This window comes from Cucumis melo, chromosome 8, assembly GCF_025177605.1.
Source record: "Cucumis melo cultivar AY chromosome 8, USDA_Cmelo_AY_1.0, whole genome shotgun sequence".
Classification (NCBI taxonomy): domain Eukaryota; kingdom Viridiplantae; phylum Streptophyta; class Magnoliopsida; order Cucurbitales; family Cucurbitaceae; genus Cucumis; species Cucumis melo.
Window position 1 is genome coordinate 33,700,078 of NC_066864.1, and position 17,686 is coordinate 33,717,763.

At 44.9% G+C, this 17,686-nt stretch overlaps 1 long non-coding RNA gene across 3 annotated transcripts in view; it reads right to left on the reverse strand.

Moving 5' to 3' along the window:
* Positions 1 to 17,686, reverse strand: part of LOC127150582 (uncharacterized) — a 191,938-nt gene that overhangs the window by 16,139 nt on the left and 158,113 nt on the right. Inside the window, exon 5 of one of the 3 annotated variants that reach the window (XR_007822989.1) lies at positions 9,253 to 9,379. The exons of 1 other annotated variant lie outside the window; for it this stretch is intronic. This is a non-coding gene — a long non-coding RNA (uncharacterized LOC127150582). The remainder of the gene's footprint in view (positions 1 to 9,252; positions 9,380 to 17,686) is intronic. One more of the 3 variants, XR_007822990.1, reaches the window with a different exon arrangement.

Genomic DNA, 17,686 nt, shown 5'->3' on the forward strand with positions numbered 1-17,686 from the left:
AAGAAGGCATTAGGAAAAAAGAGAGATACCTGAAAGAAGATCAGCCCTCATCTCCTTTGGAGAAGCGTCTTTCTCAACGGAAAGACCGGCAGGAAAGGTATTAGGTCGAGTGCAAAGAAATCTCATAATAAGCGGAAGACTGACCTTTTTTATCCACTAAGTCAAAGATTCCTTAAGGCGGCAAATAAAAGGTGAATATAAGGACTGAATCAATGAACAAAGGTTGAGGCGAGTCCGCTCTTCTTGATAAGTCGTTAATTCACTATCGATCTACGTCACGCAAATAGAAAGGCCTTGAACTCCTAAACCTACTTCAAGTCAGAGAAAGTTAAGGATGAAAGGTAAAGGAAAAAGGAAGACGCAGGAGCAATCCGGACTCCAGAAAAAGATAGATCATCATATCTAAAGAGGAATTTCTTTTCTACATTCTTTCATGAGACACTGAAAGAGAAGGATAAACCCCTGAAATCTTATTATCTCTTCTTATTTCATTCGCATCTTTACTGAATTATGATTGAACTATCTGATTAGTAGAAGGGGAAGAGTAAGGAGTTATATCAGTCGAGAGAGAGGAGTGCAAGTGCAGACCTACGGGAGAGTTTTAGCTCTTGTAAGAGAAAGTAAAGGATCAAAGAATGATCGAAAGAGTTGGAGTTGGATTACTATCATCTCACTATTTTCATGGGAAGGTATTTTCTTCATAGAAGAAAAGAAGAAGAAAGGAAGCGCTTTCCCCAGCAGACGAGGTTTAGGAGTCGGCTTCCCAAGTCAGAGGTTTGTTTAGGAGTGTAATGGCTTTCCCTGGAACCTTTGTTCATTCAGGCTAGGCTTGATCTTGATGACTTGGTTGATAGGCTTTCCCGAGTTCACGAGTGGATGGAAGGATGAATCACGGAGTCCGATCACCTTATCTACGATCGACGGGAGGCAAGCCGAGCTCATAAGCCAGAATCAAGGCCTGGTGGCGGCCCGAACTCATCCCTTTCAGGAGGGGAGGAGGAAGAAGAATGATCCGGATCCTTTCACTCCATTTTCTTTCTTATTCATCGCTTTCCTTTTCTTCTTTCGTCTATGAATTTGGAGGGTAGGCTTTCTCCTCTCCGAGCCTAGTTTCAAGAGAATTCCCTTTTTCCCTACTAACCCACGTAGCGGTCAATCCGGCCCGTAGGTCTCCTTCCATCTCTCCTTCAAAGATAATACTAATACGAGAACTCAATTCAAAGAATGGCTAAGTAAATAAAAAAGAGAAGAAAGAATCAGAATCGCTTGATGATTCCTTATATCTTCTTATATCTGAACCTAGCGCCCCGTGGGAAAGCCGCCATAAGAAGAGATAGGGGAAGAAAGCCTATCCTACTACGCGAGGGAGTGCATCATCCTTTTCATGGATTTGGCGTGGGTATGATTTTCTTCTTAGCTTGGCGCGCTTGGTGGACATGTAAGAGAGCAGTCCCATATTCTTTCATCAGAATTTTCTCAAACTGCTAGCACAAGGTGAGGAGGCAAGAAAAAGTCCTGCGAGTAGAGCAAAAAAGCGGCTAAGCAGTAGCCTATCGTCTAAGCGTGGAAGTGGAGAGAATTTCTGACTTGAGAGGAAGAATTTGAAATGAGATTCAGGCGGTCTGAACAATGAACTCAACTGAGACAGATGACTCTGGATCAGGCTGGAGAGGAAATTCAGGCTCAGCATCCGTCCGCATAGCGAGCGCCCCAACCTGGGAGAATCCTTGACTCAGTCTCTTTGACGCCCGTCCCGTAAAGACATCTACTGTGCTGGCCTTATCTTTTGTCGCTAGCTTCCGCCGCATGAATAAAGGAAGACCACGCAGGGCAAGGCATCTCTTCCTGCGCTAAGGCATTAGATGCCAACGAACTTTTCTGAGACTCTTCTCATGCCCAAGTCTGACTGAGCCCTCATACCGAAAAAGGAAGGAAGTTGAACTTGAAGTTCAAGCGATGGGAGCTGTGCCAACTAGAAAGTTGAGTTCGAACCTCTTATTCCTTTATTTACTGTATACACAATGAAATTCTAGTCTCAATCAAAAATTATGAACCAGGCTACGTCTTCCGCCTGAAATTTAGGTAGCGAATCCGCTGCTTCGGTCTAGTCCGAGTAGAGGAATTGGTCGACTTAGCGATCAAAGAATTCTTAGAGGGAGGCGTCCCCACTAGAGATTGACGAATGGACGATTGAGAAAAGGAAGCCCAAACTAAGTAGAAGATATTCAGACCACTCCGTGGGAAGTCGTATGATAACCTCGTAAAGCTTCAAAACGGTCTCGCAGCTTTTCCCTGAATAACTCAGAAGTCGGCCTCAGATAAAGCACCCCATAAAAGAAAGAAGGACAGAGCGCACAATTTCCATTAGTAGATATTCTTTCGTCGGATTACGGGACAGGAAAGTTGTCTATGGTGGGTTCAATGACCCCCTAGCCGTCTATCTAATAGTACACTAATGGCAGTTTGAGGCAAGCTTATCCATCTTGTGCTTTTTCTTTTTCTTGTCTTGGTACGCCGCTCCCTTCGCTATTGCCCTCTCGCGCGGTATGCCCACTCCTAAGATGAGGAGGTAGGTTCCACTCTAATATTCCATCAGGTCAGATCATCGGCTAATTCCAGTAAGAGAGAGAAGAAATCTCTTAAGACAGATCGATTAGGGAGATCAAATCGAGAAATACAATCTCTTAAGATGTAGGATTAGGCTATCAAATCTCTTAAGAAAGAAAGAAAAAGAAAAGAGAGAAAGAAAAGCACTGAAAGTAGAAAAAGGAATTCCATGAAGAGGTCAAGCCCTTTCTTTGAATGAGATCTTGCTAGGTTCAAAGAATATTGACTTGGACAGGAGCTAAGTTCTTCGGACCACAGGCTCAAAGAATGATCGAATGAAGAAGGCGCAAAGAATATTGCGTGAACTCATTAACGAGAATTCAAGAAGCTCAAAATTAATCTGCTAGATTGAAGACGGAGTTCAATCCCAGAAAATGCTAGGGCTCGACTGATAAGGAGAGCAAACCACTTTGTAGCAACTTTTCAAGTCAAATGCCTGATTTTTCACTCAATTATTTTGATATAATTTCTCAATCTGATTTTTTCTCACATTTTGCAAGAACCGAGAAAAGGTCAACTTTCTAGGATGAGTTGGATCTCAGATCATTTGCTTAAGACATTCATTCTTTAATTGTTCAGTCGGGTCAGCTGAAAGGCTCGATGAAATTGACCCACGGAGCGGTAAGGGTCAGATCGGGGAAGGTATGAATATCTATCCTTTTTCGGTGTGAATATCAGATTTTTTGACTCGGGTTCAGGTAGAATATAGAGACCCACGGGTCGAGTTCCATGAGCAGCAGGATCTTATTCTCCGGAATTCTCAGTTTAGGCAGTTTCATCCGTACAAGAGGCATCCCTTTCTGAAACATCAGTACAAAAATCAGAAGCTTGGGACCGCGTAGTGGGACAGGACACTGTTCTCGTCGGATCGAGAAAGAGGGACGGACTGACTAGCCTAAAGAGCGAACTCAGAATGCATAATATGTGACCAATCACCCTGATATTCATCATATCAGAGACAGATCAAGAGGGGCACCCGAGATAGGGGATGAAATATTATAGACGAGAAGATAAAGGAGAGGCCTCTTGTCCTAATTCCCTGTGTTAAGCAAATGAGAGAGGATGTAGTAGGTCCATGAATGAATTGCCTTTTCCTCCTCCTACGGAGCCTCCTACGGTCCTCTCCTGTAAGTCGAGCCGCTTTCGCTCCTCTGGACTCTTGATGGAATATGAACTTCTACTCTTTGATAATATATATATATATAGAAAGATATAGAAAAATGAGATTCAAATGGTGGTAGAATTCAGAAGTCAAGAGGAAATGAAGCTAGTCCTCACTGCTTGAATTTAGTCGAGGCGGAGTAGGAGTTGACATAGCGGGCGGATCCGCCAGCATAAGAAGAATTTGGATTCCACACATGAAAGAAGGAAAGAAAGAAAGAAGATACCGAAGGAGGGCATATGGATGCTTTGATTAAGGAAATCTTTGTCTTAGGCATTCCACACTCAGATCAGAAAGTCTTCTTATTCCGTGTCCGATCGAGAACTTTCAGTGACATAATATCTAAACTAGCCCTTTGCTATCTATCAAAAAGGTAGGGTGAGAATAGGACCCCGATAGAGGAAGGACTGGATTGGATTGACCGGATTGATCTCATGAATAGGTGTGTGTTCATAACGATTTTGGATTCTTTCTTTCTTCCATACGGATCGGTCGTTCAAGACCTTTGGTACCCGAAGACCCTTGAATAATCTTTTCCATTCTTCGGTTATGTGTGGAAAAAAGAAAGAGGATTTTGGGTATGAACTTCTCTGTCTTCTAGTATGAAAGTTGGGGGGAGATCTCAGAATTGGACCAAGGGCTTTTTCTATCTTTCTTCTTCTTCTCTTTCTCAATCTCTGAATGCATGTCTTAAGCAAATGATCAGAGATCAACTCATCCTTTCATTCATTGCCTTTTCTCGGTTCTTGCAAAATCTGACTTTTTCTCATCTTTCTATATAACGAAAATAGACTGCAAAAATCAGGCATTTGACTTTCAAAGTGGCCTTCAAATGTGGTTTGCTCTCCTTATCAGTCGAGCCCTTGCATTTTATGGGATTTTAGCTAAGAAAAAGAAGAAATTTCATATGGATCAAAAAAGAATTAAGCTACTGAGGCCCAAAGAATGATCGAAATCCATATTAATGAATTAGTCAATTTGAGACGAGACTGAATCAATGAAGAAAGGCAAAGAATTTGCGAGTTTCTTCTTTCATTCTCGTTAAAAGGCTTGATATTTGCCTCTCCGCTCATTCCGAACAAGAGAGGGATTCAACCCTTCCATAAACTCTATTTAGTCGGGGAATCCGTTGAGGAAAGGGGGGACTAGCACTATCACTAAGAATATGAAGTTGGGTTCGGGATCTCCTCTTTTAGTTCCCGGTATTCCTATCCTCTACGGTCAAGCCTATAGAACCCCGATTTCAGACCGATCGATCCCGTCTTGCTTGATTCAGTTACTGGGGAGAGACATATTCACACTGGTCCGTGGTAGTTTCATTCTCAAGCCTCTGCCTCCTGGCGATAGCAGCTACTGTCTTTCTACTCTTTCCGGTCGAGCGGACTCTCTTATTCATGTTCGCCGACCCTACCTACTCTTTCTAATTTTCATGTCTTTATGGGTTCCGGGGGAATGGACTCAAGAAGGAAGTTTTCCCTAGGCTTTTTCTTATTGGTTTTGGACTCTCCGGAGGCCCTCCTACTACGTCTTATTCCTTGAATCTTTATCAGGAGCTCTTTATTCCCTTTGATCTTTGAGTCTGACCTTTCTTCCTTAAAGATAAAGAAAGAAGGCTCCTTTATCGTCTTCTTCCTTAATCGTTGAGAGCGTCAAATCTTGAGTCACTTTCTAGAAATTACTTAATGAAAAATCCCATAAATCAGCCTTGAATTGAATGAGGCAAGAGATGAGGCTGAAAGAGCAGCCTCACCCACCACTTCTGCGACTAAAGCACCTGCTACGTCCGCAGCATCCCTTGAAAGATCTGAATCAGACTGCCCGATCGCCCCTCTCATTACAGTCTTTCTTCTTCGCCCTGCCCCTATTGAAAATACTTGTGAAAGATGAATTTGATGTGAAAGAGGGATCCAATTTCCCCCCTCCTAAAGAAGGAGTCTGACCTTTCTTCCTTAAAGAAGGTGTACGTGGAATACAGTGATCACAAAGGTTGGGGAACATCTTTTAGTGAATCAATTAAGAAAGAAGGCAGGTCAAGAGCAATTCCCTACCATAAGAAAGAGCTTTTCCAGCCACAGAAACCGCTGAACCTGTAGCTGTCGGAAAATCTTGAAACTCCCCAGCGAGAGAACCTTCCTTCTTTGCCTGATTCTCGTTCTTCGCATGATAAAGAAGGGCTTGAAAATGCATAAGGCACACGCTCGACCCAAGACGCTCAGAGGCAGAAGCCAATAAGGCTCGTACAGGTCTCCAAAGAGGCATCATCTGATCTCGCAGGGAAAGGCGCCTCAATCACTCTTAAGAAAAGAAAGAGTTCCCAGGTCGGGGATTAGGAGTGAGCCCGGTGTTCCGCAGCTCAACTGTAGGGGCAGAGGTTGAATAAGAGTCAGATCCAGGGGAAGTGGCTCTCGCTCTTTCATAGGTTTCCGTTGTTGAAGTCGCTGGAGAAGAGGAAAGATCTCTTTCATTCAAAGGCTGAATTCAGAAGTTCAGGATTAAGGAAGAAAAGAATTCTATCTACGTCCTCCTACGGAGCCATCCCAAGATCTAATCTGATTTCAAATCAAGTCTTTTCTTCAATGATTCTACGTGTAAACGAAAGCGGGTAAGATGAAAAGCAGGTAGCTTCAAATTCAAGGAAAACCCGTCGTCCGGACTAGCTTAATTAGGAGTTCTTTATCCATTCAATCTTCGAGGAGCCAAAGGGCCCAGTTTCAAACAATATGGAATGAACGAGTCCTCCGGACCGATCAGAATCCGTAGCAGAAACAAGAGAAGTAGTTGATCGGCGCCCAAGCAACTTTGACGCCTTAGACGGGAGCGGAGAATAAGAGGAGCTTTTGGAAGGGGATTCTGACTATTTCCTTTCAAAAGGATGGCTAAGCTTTCGCCGATGAATCGCTTTTGGACTTGAGATTACTTAATAAAGGTTCAGTGGTGATTTACGCTAAAAGACTACTTTGAGAAGCTTGAATGGATAAAGAACAAAGGAGTCCTCCGGACGGAGAAGGTGTTTATGATTTTCAAAGACTACCTAAAAGAAGAAAACAAGAAAGAAAGACAACTCCGTAGGAGATTCTTTGCCGGAGGTCCGGAGTCCATTTGCGCTCCTGTCTCAGCCATAGTATGTAAATCATAAGGCTTCGCCCCTTGCCTCTTTAAGACTCCTAACTACGGCTCCTCTTGAGTTCTTCTCTTGCTCTTCTCTTTTTCTTCTTCTCTTCTTTTACATAATCTTTCTCAGTCCGGAGGGTCCGGAGAAGATTTATCTCGTAGGACTTGTTTATGAAGAATACTATAGAAAATGTTAAGATGCGAAGCCTCAACCTTACGGCAATGAAAGTCCGGAGGACCATTAAACCGAAATAAGGATGACTGACTCCGTAGGAGGCGTAGTAGGCTGAATTCATATTCGTTGCCGTAGGTACGACTTTGAAGAGTGAAGAGTGCAACTCAGTTTGTTCTTTATCCATTCAGGCCTCCGGTTCGTAGGTAAGGTGCCGTAGGCTGATTATTGCAGGCGAAGGACTATCTTGATTCTGCACGACTATGGCTATATGCCTTTCTTTCATATTATCTTTCTTTCACGGCCACTTCTTCAACTCCAAGATCTAATTCCCCTCTTGTCTAACTCCAACTCAGAAGCTCTTTCTCGGTAAAGCACAGCTGATAACCGCACCAAGTCTGATTCTTTGAGTACTGATTCCGATTCTTGTTTTTCCTACTCTCCGGAACTCAGACTCTTCCTCTGCCGACCCAACTAGGGTTTGAAGCTGATAACCGTTATGCAATTCCATTACTAAAGACCCTACTTATTCTTTCATTTTGATAGCTTCCCCGCCTCAAGAGATAAGAAAAAGTCTGACTCCCCTACTCTTTCTTTCATCCAGCAACTGAAACTGAAACTGATCTCATGACGGAATAGAATCAAACTCCTCGTCAACTCGGTATCGCTTCCGATTCCTACTAGCTAGGTCGAGCCACTCGAGACTGATGACTGAAATACCTTTCTTTCTCCAAAGCCTATCCTTTCCAGCTGACCTGACCCTCTTCCTTTGGTCTCGACTTCACACCGATTGGGATTTCTTTCTTCTTTTCAGATATTGCAAATATCGTTGTTCTTTATATGAGTGAATTAACGAGATTATTTCGTTGTCCCAGTTCTTCTTTCAACTGCTACTTATTAAACTTGAACTACTTCCCTTGAAACTGGAACTACGTCTTCCCTGTCAGCAACTGCCGAAACTGTAGCTCTCGCCCCTTGCCTCCAGTGTCTTTTAGTAGGTTCTGTCTCATTCTTTTTCGTACTTATTTTAGGTCTCTGCCTCCGCTTTCTTTCTCTCTAACACACGAATGAAGAATGAACTCACTTTTGGCCCAGGCCTACGGCTTTCTGACTAATTAAGCTACTTCTCCCTCTGACCTTTCTTCTTCTCTTCCCTATCTGATACTGGTCGTATTCATACCCTTACAGTCGGTCAGTATCCCTCTTCTCAGTCGTTCTAACCGTCCAGCGGGAATTCAGTCTACTCTTCCGATATCAGTCGTATTCTACTTAAGAGGCGAGAGGATCAGAGGCGGAATCCTCAAAAGGAGGAGAGGCGCGAGATCAAGAAAGCAGCTGGCGTAGGCGCATAGGGCGAGACAGAAAGACAGGAAGCGCATAGAGGGTCTTTCGTTATGGTGGTATTGAAAGAAGGAAAGCTCTTATTCTCTTTAAGATCTCAACACCAGTTTCGTTATCCACACTGATCCGAATTCCTCCCCGGGCCCTAACGTATGCCCCTACGGAAAGGGATTGATCTTGGTCAGTCACCTCGTGGATGATATTCAAGCGCTTAGCCGCTCATTAATTCAGATTGAGCAGAATATCTCTGTCAAGCCTCGAAGTAAGGATAAGCTGTTCTTCTGGAACTGGAGAGGGGCGAGAAGCAGCTTTCCCCCGAGTAGGAGCAGCCGAGACAGAAATTGGAATGAGAATCAGAGCTAATTCCTTGCGACTCGGTTTCATAACTATGATTATTAGTCTCCTTAGTCTCGGAATAAAGAACGGATCGGTGCAGGTTATCATTATCAGCAGCCGCCCATGCAGGTTAGGACCATAAAGGTTAGACACAGCCGAGGTTAACTCAATTAGTCTCGGAAGAAAGGGAAGTCCCAGGCAGCAGAGGTATGTGATCCCGGTCCGTGGTAGTTTCATTCCTGCTACGTCGGATAAGTCTTATTCAGTATCAGTAGCCTCATCGGGAGCTATACCCGATTTACCGCTACGTGGGTGGAAGCGTCAAAGACAGAGTGAGGGTGCTAAGCGGCGAGCAGAAGCAAGGTAAGAGACTGGACTGAGTCAGAATTCCCTCTTTCGGAATAAAGGTAAGGAAAAGCAGAATCATAGGGGTCAAAAGGACCCTACCTACGGCAGAAGCACGAATCTTGCAACTAATTTTTTCATATGGATTTCATTGAATAATAATCGTCGGGCTCTGAACCTTCCTAACCTCAGTCGAGTACCTTCGCTCCTCTCCTATATTGAAAACTACGAGTACCTTCGCTCTGAACCTATATTGAAAACTACGAGTACCTTCGCTCTGAACCTTCCTAACCTCAGTCGAGTACCTTCGCTCTGAACCTATATTGAAAACTACGAGTACCTTCGCTCTGAACCTTCCTAACCTCAGTCGAGTGGCTTCGCTCTGAACCTATATTTTCAACGTAGAGTACCTTCGCTCCTCTCCTATATCTGAAACTACTTTTGACTTCGCTCCTTCTTTATATTAGAATTCAGGAGTGCAACGAAAGAAATCCATATAAACATAATGCACTCCTTCACAGTCGTTTCGGACTAATTTCTTAATATGGATTTCTCAAAAGGGTTCCGTAGGGTTGTCTTTGACTTGTTGTTTTATTTCGTTGTGGATCGGACGCTCCCAATAGGGAATGGGGAATGGGGAATGCTACCCAGCACCTACTTTGATAATATAATAAGGAGAAAGCTTTGATAATATAATCAAATAAGGAGAAAGCCAAAGCCGGACAGTCAAAGCTGCAGGGTTTCCGGCCGGACGGACAGAGAAGACTGACTGACGAACTAGGAAAGACAAAGCCACTCCCTCCGTGGAGCTGAGCCGTAGACCACATCCTTCAAACCCGGAGCCGGTAGATGCTATCGACAACTAGCGAGAGAGAGAGAGGGAGGACAGCCAACAAGGAAAAAAGAGCTGTTACGTCTGATTTTGATCTTCTATTTCCCCTACCTTTTTCTAAAATGAGGTGAGGGTTGGGGTAGAAGGCGAAGCCGGGAGCTGAGAGCTTCGAGAGCGATTCGGGTCTTTCTAGGTCTTTCGCGGAGCTCACCGCTACGTGGGGGCTCTTTCTAGGTTGTACGAAGTTGTACGAACTAGGCTGGTTCTATACTATCTTTCTATTCTTTTTTCGGTATATTAAGGGGCTTCGTATCCCTTACAGAATCACGAATGTTAGCAAGCATGTGTTTTCATGGACATGAAAGGAATCTTAGGCTCAAAGAATTTGAGTTACTCTTTCCCAAGCCGAAAGGGAAGAAAGAGCTACGAGGTTGGTTCGGACAGGCAAGGTCTTTGGCTAGGGAGCGCAAAGCTGCTCACCGCTCCGTGGGGGTTCTTTCTAGGTTGCGCGGATACACAGGGGTAAAGAAGACTCCAAAGTCTGAACCTACTTAAAGGAATGCTCCTTCTCCGTCCTGTCGAGTTTCGTTTTTTAAGTCACTTCAAAACCGTGGGAAAGTGGGGATTTGAGTCGCGAGACCCAGTGGGCTCAGATAGGATCGAAAGAAGAAGAGGCAGCGGCCGGGCTTTCATGGGTCCGGTTCGTAGTTTGAACCCGTCCTTCAATTCCTTTCCAGAGTTCAGGAAGCGGTCGAGTTCACGAGCGAATAGAAGAAAGTCCCCACCAGTCCTTCTTTCAGAGTCAGCGGAATCAGAGGTCAAATCTGTCCCTCTCCTCTACACCTCCAGCAACTTAGTCCCTTTCGGAGTAGATATATGAATAGTCCGTCCTTAGGTATTGGTCACAGACGGGGCACGCACTAGGATAGGGTAGGAAGAGGGACGAAGTGACATCTTCTTTGCTAAAACCATTTGAGCGTCTTTTCACTCGCTCCTCATGTTCACCGGCCTGAAGTTACTACATCTTCGATTGTCCCTACTAGCAAATGGCTGATTTGGCGTTCAAACTTCAATCTCACATGGGGGTCAAACCGCTCCGTGGGTTTTTCCATCTTTCCCTCTTCTCTCCCTGTAGGTCTTTTTTCTTATCTAAAAAGATAGAACTCCGTCTCCTCAATGTAATCTCGCCTCGAAATGGGTAGGAAAGAAAGCATTCGTCCAAAGCAAGCTAGAAAATAGGCTTGATCCCTGTCACCCCTGTCTGTGGGGAAGGAAAGGGTCGAAGTGACCTTAAGGGGTTCTGTGGCTGCTGAGTCAGAGTACGAGGGCTAGGGAAGATCCGTGAGTCTGATTGGCACCAGTAATCTTTCTCCACTGTCAAGGGTATGCAAGCCGCTCCCCTGGAAAGGTGCTGCGGCGCCGAACCGGCTCGACAAGGAAGACTGAAAGCGCTATCCCACGAAGCATAGGATTTTGAGTGATGCTGGTATATCGGTATCCTTCCGTAAGAAGGATCAGGCGCGAGGAAGAAAACAAGGTCCTGAGGACTCATTCTCTGATTGATGCATCGGGCTAAGATTCCGATCTCGCAATCAACTAGATAGAAGAAGACACCGCGGGATAATAAAGAAGCTCGTCAAGTTATGGAACCTCTTTTGTGGAGATTGGGAAAGGCAAAGGAGGAAGTCAATATACGCTGCCTGAGAAAGTCTATGGCCAGTGCTTGGGATTGTATGTAGGTCCCTTACAGTTATCCGTTTAGTGGGACTGAAAGTTTTTCTTAAGCAGTGAAGATGAGTCAAGTCAGGTTGGGTTCTTCACCAGTCTTATTCAAAGATTAGTGCCCACGGTTTTGAGTGACTGTATCAACTAAAAAGAAGGATACGAATAGGTAGCTACTCAGATGACGAAGGAGAAGAAAGGTCACACCCTAAGGAATTATCTGGATCGGGCTTAGGCTAGACTGATAAGGAGAGGTCCTGGACTGAAAGAAATCAATGGTCGTCTTCTCGATCGGGGCAGGTTAGAAGCAAGAAGAGGGATGAAAGGAGGAAAAGTCTAGACTGTTCGGGGCCGCCCTTCCTGCTCTACCTTCTTTAGTAGGAAGAGGAGTGGGAGAGGCTTTTATAGAATCACTGTTCTCATTTCGTAAGCTAGCACAATTCCATCAATTTTCTTTTCTCTTTTTAGAAAGAAATCCCAATTCATCAGCGGAAGTACGAAAAGGGCACATCTGGAGTCATACTTAGTAGGAGAGTCAGCTAGATCAGTAGGAAGGAGGCCTACGAGGAAGAACTACTCTTTGACAAGGTAATTATCAGTTTCCTCAGATCAGCGCGTGGGGAGGCTGAATAGAAAGAGATGAGATCCCCGCTTCTTACCGAGGTGAGAAGGCGGGAAGCGAAGCGAAAGTCGTGCATTATCATACTTATTAATATCATATGCTTGACCGTATCGGTCGAAAGGGAATTATCTGTCTTGAGTAAAGAAATAACGAAAGAAGTGGAAAATCTGTCTTCCCCACGTAGCGGTGCGGCCCAGGAAAGGAAGTTAGTAGCTTGACTGGATAGGAGTTGCACAAAGTAGCTCTTCTGATCGGAACTCCCTTGACTGGATAGGAAGAGCATCGGAGCTTCAGTCTTCGAGGCAGAAGCAGAAAGAGAAAGCTTCAAGATCAAAAATACAAGAAAAAAATAAGGATGCCTTGGATCGGCCATAAGTTTGAGTGGAATTCATGATCCTAGGCTTGATATTCCATATTCAGTAGCGGACCATAAGAAGAGATAAGGACTGACTATCCACTTAGGATAGGCGAACCTTTTCCTTGAACTTCTAACTTCCTTGAACTTCAACCTTGAACTTCCTTTGCCTTTTTCTTCCTTGAACTTCAAACCTTGAACTTCTTCCCCTTATATATATGCCTTCCGCGTAGTGCTTTCTTGACTTTCTTTCTGACTGAACTTTCTTTTCTTCATGTTCCCGGTCCCACGGAGCGGTTCCACCATAGCCTTGGACCTATTAATCGTCGGGCTCCTTCACAGTCGCAGCTCTTTCTTTTTTCGCCCACGGTAAAGATCAACTCTGATTGACTCTGCGGTTGTTCTCGTGGTTGAGAAAGTAGCAAAGCTTAGATTGTTCATGAAATGAACGAGAATATCGTTCATTCTCAAAGATTCCCCCATTCTCCATCCCTACTTAAAGGTCAAATAAGTACGAAAGAGAAAGCCTAGAGGTCAAAAGTCGAAAAGAAGCATTCCAAACTAACTAAGTTCAGAGGGAAAGGAGAGACTGAGAAAGGAAAGCACGAGGCGCTCGTGCCAAGATCAGAGGTTCACGCGCGAGAGTCAGAAAGCAGGGCATTAGATTCAGAGGCGGAGGTAAAGGCTGTGGCTGGCTCTTTCTCAAATTCTTTGAACCCAGCCGGTCCGAAGGACTATGAGCTATTACTTTTTTTTGCAGACGTTAGGAGTCATGAAATGGAATATGAACCTGTCCTTCGGACGGCCTTTCACGGATAAAGAAGTCAGGGGACATATCAATCCAAGGAAAATCAGTGATCAGCCCTTCTTTTTGTTTTGCCCCAGATCGCAATTTACGTGGATGAAACCCGAAAGACCTTTCACGCGGAAACTGATGAAAGAGTGAGTTTCGCAAATTCTTTGCTCCTCCGCAGCCTATTTCACTCTTTCCTAACTAACTAAGTCAGACCTTTCGTGAAAGGCCTAGCAGCCCTTCCTCCTATGGCTTTGCTTTCTTCTTGCTGGTTGGTACTTAGAGTTTGCCCCGAGCCAAATTGTATGGTATTGCACACGAGCCCTTTGACTTGATTTACGGATTAGTTAGTCTATTTCATCCCCTTCCATTTCTTGAAAATACTCGTGAAGCTATTCTATGAAAGAATATTGAAAGAAGAGAGAAAGCTTCCACACCACCAACTGCCACTGATTCAAGTTCATTCCACAGGTGCAGGCGTATAGGTAGGCAGCCACTTATGCTACTTCATTCCCATCCACGGGCGGATCTTGATCAACGGATTCCACTGACCCCTATTCATTCCTTCATTCAAACTCAGAACTTGAAGATCCACTCATCGCGAAGAAGAATTTGATAAAGGAGAGAGGGCGCGAAGGATTTCAGTTCCGGTAGCGGTTCTTGCCCTCGCTTTAGTTCTTTCCGCAGTTCTTGAAGTTGAAGATCCCATCATCATATTGGGATAGAATCTAGTATTCTTTTTCATTGTTTTTTTTTGTAGTGGCTCGACTTTCTATTAAGTTAGTAGCACGTTCTTTGATCAAAGCGGACGAAAAAGAGAGCATAGCGGACTAAAAAAAAGGCGAAGGTGTCAACGGCTGGCAGAGTATCTTCGGATAACTTGCTGAAAGAAGGTCACTCTCCCTACTACATCGGGACTTTCCATGAACTATATGGGGTATAGAAGGTCTAATATCGACATAACTCGAAGTATCGGAATTGAGAATTCTCAATGATTTTCCCCACGGGGCGGTTTTCTGCTGGATGGAAATTGATCAATTCTCTCTTTCTTTCATGACTTTTTTCTATAGGCTGGATGCAAACTCTCTTCATCTTACGTTGCGGACGAACTATTAGAATCGGAGTAGGCGCATAAAAGCCAAAAGACAAGAAGAAGAAAGGTGGAATAAAGCCTAGGCGCGAAGCGAAGCGACAACCTACGGCAGATATATCAGAAAAGAGCTTCAACCGATTCGCCGACAAAGAAGAAGAAGGAAAGGGTGCCCTCCTAAAAGAAGACAATTCGGAGCTCCTACTCGTCTGATACCCTGCTCCAAATCGAAAACATTCTCATCTCACTTCTCTAGTTCAAGTACTTGTACTTTTGTGATTTTTGTCCGCTGATGTTATTGTCTGAAATCTAAGATAGATAGAAGATCTCTACAAGTAAGATAGAGCTAATCAAGATGCAGAGTCTGACTCAGCAATAGCCGTGCTCTTCCGGTAGCCCAATCACAATCTCGACTTCTATCGAGAGTAGTTCATTGCCTGTACGCTCTTGCTCATCTTGGATGAGTCTCTCATATCGTTCTGTCCACTGGTTTTCTTCCCCCGGCTTTTCGTCAAAGTCCCTAATTCAGGGGCATCTTGCCCATTCCCTTTCTCTGAAAGAAGAGGGGGCCAAGATGCATAGTCGTCTTTCTCGGGGGCCTCCTCCTCTTTTTATAAGGAGACTTTTCTCCTTTCTCTGTCTGCTACCCTTTTTGGGCTTTTGTTCCCCCTCGGGGGCCTTCCTCTTTTGTAGGGGTACTACGGGAAACTGAATTCCATTCATTTCCATTTCCCCGCAGTTGAGAAATCTGAACGTCCAGATAGGGGTTTTTCTTCCCCTGCCGCTTCCTTATTGGGAACATAAGGATTCGGCCCCTCCTCTCAATCTCGAGGATGGATAGATCCGGTCACTTATGAGGATTTCTACTCCATGTAGAGAATCGTATTTCAGGCAGGGATTCGTCAGAATCCGCTCATAGTCGGCCGAAAATGCAAGCACATAAGGTGTCAACTCAATGAACAAGGGCTTGATCTTTCTCCAAGTCCTCTAAGTTGGAGTAGAACCTTAAGGCCATTACGCGCTTCCCCCAGGGCCTTTCGTCGGTGGTGAAGGTAGATGGAATACGGTTGCCCATCAATGGGAACATTCGCCTTTTTTAGAAAAGTCCGTTCATACTTCCCATCCAACCTGCACTCCTGCCCATCCAGTAGGGTTAGTAGGGCATGAATCTAGCTCCCCAACTTCATCATCGTATTGGTTCTGGTTCTTGTCCTCCATGAACTCATCGAGGACCCAGAGGTCAAATTAAGCTACTCCGTCCTCTCAAATTCTTTGAGCCTTTGTCCCTAGGCTCTTTTCTCTTCTTCTTGCCTCAAACCCCCCCTTTTTCAATCATTAGAAGCGTCTTTTGTGTACTCGGGGGGGCCGTAGACAAAGAGCTGTCTGCTTTTTATGGGCCGCTCGAAGACAAGGTTGGTTGCGATCCAATCCAGCAGGAGGTACTGATCCTGCAATTCCTCTGCAGTGTACTCGTGGGGCCACCCTCTCTCCTCGAGAAAGGTTACCATTAGCTCCAATGGGGACGCCTCCTGCAGCTTCAGGCGCTGTGAATCTTCCCAAAGGTTGATCACAGTATTGTATTTGGTCAAGAGCAGATCCGCTAGCTCGCTTTCACGAGGCAGGAAGTTTTCACAAGCATCTATCTTTCGTCAAATCCTCTTTGTACGCTCGCGCTTGTACACCATGCTAATAAGGGTCCCCTTCCTGTGCTTTGCCACAGCTTCGGCTTCCATGAGTATCTCCTCCAGGGAGAACTTTCCCCAGACATCAGCTTTCTTGTCTTGCTTTATGACATAGACACATAGGCTACCCCAAGCCTTATTCAAGGACACCTTGCATTGTCTTCCCTCCCTGGATTCCCTTATTCTATTTGTTTCTTGCCTTGTTCTTTGATGCATTCTCGTGAAGAATGGCAATATTATCATTTCCTCGTCCTTGTGCCTTTCCTCCGCTCTCACTATAGCAGTGCATCGGACATAATATCTAAGCCCCGACTTTCCATTTCCTCCTTCTTTATGTCCTTTCTTTGACCTCTTCCCGATTGGGACAGAGTGAGAAGAATGAACCTTCTTAGTTGACTCGACGAAGGTCCTAATGCTTTCCCCACTAGTGCTAGTATCGGTCATACGCTTAATCTGAAGATTGAAGAAAAAGAAATGAAAAATGATAAGAACCACTAACCACTAAGCCAAACTCGGCTCTCAGAGTCCTTAGTTGCACTCCTGTTAAGGAGCTTCGCCTTTATTCATTGATGAAGCTTGAATCTTGGACTCCTTTCGCAACTCCTACGGAGCCTTCTTCTCTTTTCTTTGGTACAGGTGTGCCCCGCAAGGGCACGCTCGGCTCGGTCTCTTTCTGGAGTGGAGAGGGAATACTTCCAGCATCTAGCATCATCGAGTTTCTCTCTCTTTGACAATCAAACTAGATAAGGCCCTCGGCAAGTCCTAGCTCCCCCGAGGAAGTCAACCAAATTCCATATTCTAACCCATCAAAATGGGACTCAATGGGTAGCAATTGTCCTTAACCCAGGAGTAGCAGTCGGTTGAAGTTGAATCAGTACGAGAAGAAAGTCAATGAACAAGGGCTCGACTGAAAGGAGAGGAGTGCCACTTCGGTGTCCAAGCTTGCGGCACCGGTATGCAGCCTTTAGTCTCTCACTTGCCTGAGTTTCTAGTTCAAAGAGAGTTCTACGCCCTCGCGTGCAGCCTTCTCGTCTTCAGCATTTCATAGAAAGATTCAGGGTGCCTCATGCGATAGGCTGGATTCAATTTCGTTGCCAAAAGGCCTTGAACGAAGAGGGATAAAGATGTCTGATTTCGACCAGTCCTCCGGACTCATATAACAATGTGGCCCCACTCCTAGGTTAGGCCTTACGAAAGCATGATATTCAAGACCAAAAGCAAGAGCTCAACCGGAACTAGAAGACGAACTTCTGCTGCGACTCCTGCCACGGTCCCCGACTGGGATACTTGCTTGATGTACCAAAGTCAGAACCCCTGATTTTTTCTAGGCGCTTAGTTCGCTCGATTCGCACTGAAGTGAAAGAATGCCCCTACAACTCCCTCTTTTTTTTATGCGTCCTACCAGAGGACAGATTCTGCGCTTGATCTTTGCACGTCGACAACTTATCGCACAGAAGTTGGAGTTTGGCTCCTGGATAGCGGGTTAGTGGATAAACAAGGGTTCGGACGACGGGTA